Source organism: Austrofundulus limnaeus, unplaced genomic scaffold (genome assembly GCF_001266775.1).
Source record: "Austrofundulus limnaeus strain Quisiro unplaced genomic scaffold, Austrofundulus_limnaeus-1.0 Scaffold32, whole genome shotgun sequence".
Classification (NCBI taxonomy): Eukaryota; Metazoa; Chordata; class Actinopteri; order Cyprinodontiformes; family Rivulidae; genus Austrofundulus; species Austrofundulus limnaeus.
In genome coordinates, this window is record NW_013952434.1 from 918,987 (window position 1) to 921,145 (window position 2,159).

The following is a 2,159-nucleotide window of genomic DNA, read 5'->3' on the forward strand; positions in this document are numbered from 1 at the left end:
TTGGCAAATCCCTCCTGTTCTTTGACCTCTCCCTCGCCTCTCGCAGCCTCGCCGCCCTCCATCCGTCCCGCTGCCCTCCATCATCCCTCTCTCTCCTCCATCCTCTTCAGAGGTGAGAGGTCGACGCTTCCTCTCCGCGCCGTCGGACTCAAACCGGCTGCAACCGGCCCTGCTGGGTCGGGGGGGGAGGCGGTGGTAGGGGGACCAGGGGAATGAGGATGTGGGTGAGGAAGGGGCTGACAAACAGGACTGACGGACGGGGGGGCAGAGAGGTTAAAAGAGGGAAGGAGAAGAAAGCGAGGGAGAAGAGAGGGGGAGACGTCTTTCTTTTTGAGTCGCTGCCTTTGGCGCGGAGGAGCCGTTTTATGAATGTATCGTGTGGGAGGTGACAGAACGGAGCATACAAACACTGCTTACACTAAATGGTTGCTGTGTGTGTGGGTGCATCTGTGTGTGTGTGTGTGGGAGATGAACCACTTTTACCTGCCTGTGGCAAAAGCTATTTCACTTCAGGTGATGTTTAGATTAATAGGACTGATAAAAGATGGGACTCTTCACCCCAAGGACAAATTATTGACTAATTATTTTTGCCGGCAGTGAGTTGCGGTGTACTAAAATGACCGAAAACTGTAAAACACCCTAAAAATTTCATTTAAATGGAAGCTTTTAAAGCACGTCTTTAATTATAAAAGTAATCGTCATTGTCTGCTGATATTTCAAAGCAAAGCTCGRCGACTGGATATCTAACCGAACTCTGTTACTGCAAGAAGACGCGAGCACAAAACTGCATTCAGTCACTTTCTCACAAATCAATTCCTTGTGTACTTTTGGTAGGAATCCGACGAGCTCGAGTAATTCGCCCCGAATCGAATCACATCCGTGGCGAAACGGTCCTCTCCCGAACGGAACAGCCTCTTTTCCAAAACTCTGAAGACGACGTGCCTGTGACCTCCACTGAAACAAGCAGCTTAAATCTCTTTGTTGCACTGCGGTGAGAAGCCCAACGCACAAAAACGACACGTCCAGAAGTTTCACATTGCTGCTTATAAAGCAGTCACACTTTGTCAGATCATTCAATCTTTGTTTTTCGGCACGTATCTCAGTCCACAATTTTTGTGCTCTTTCAACAATTTATAAAACAAAACGTTCAGCTCTTTCAGGACACTCCTGTTATCAAAGGGGGGCTCTACAATTTTGCATGTCATTATGCTTAAACGTACATATATGACATTGTAAATTTTGAATTCAAGTCAAAGTTACCTAAAGACAACGAGAGTTGCATCTGTCTACTTTACCAGTTAATTTCTATTGTGCTTGGGCAAATGATGTCATTTTATTGGGTGGGGTTATATTGATTGGATTAAATTACGGTGGGGGTCATACCCCCCACCCCCTGCAAATTACGCCTATGCCTGCTATGACGTCGGGTATTTCAGCAATTTATACTTTTTGACATATTTAGCTTTTTCTGATGTGTTTTTCTCATTGAAAATGAATGGAGCTGTTTTCAGCATCCTTTAAAACCCTTAAAAATCTTACTTTTTGTTCTGGTTCTTCCTTTTCTTGTACTAATCACCTCCTTCAGCTTCTGTTTAGCTGATTTTACCTTTTTAGCTAGCATTCTGACCCTTTCTTTTATTCAAATTTTAAAAATTGAGCTTCTTTTAGCCGCTTTCTGTTCATTTTAGCCATTTTAAGCTACTTTTTAGCTAATCTTTTTCAACTAAAATCACTTTTGTGATCATTTCAGCTTCTAACTGCTCAATTCTGCAAACGTGCTCTTTCTGTTTGTGCTAACTGCAGCTACTTTTTAAGGCTTTGTCAGGCTAGTTTCAGCTTTTTTTTTAGCTATTCAGCAAAAAATCTCTCAGCATTAAGCTTTCACAGAAAACGTTAATTCTCTAGTTTAACATGTGGCGCTGGAGGTGGGACCTCRGAGCCGAACAGAACCTGCTTCAGAACCGGTGAGATCGTGAACTCCTGATCCAAACATTCAACAGGTTGAATCCTCCTGAACTCAGAAGTCCCTTCAGCAAATCAGTACTCATCAAATATACTGTACTGTACCGCTCAGTGTCTTACTTTGTGTGTGCGTGTGTGTATGTGTGTGTGTGTGTGTGTGTGTGTGTGTGTGTGTGTGTGTGTGTGTGTGTGTGTGT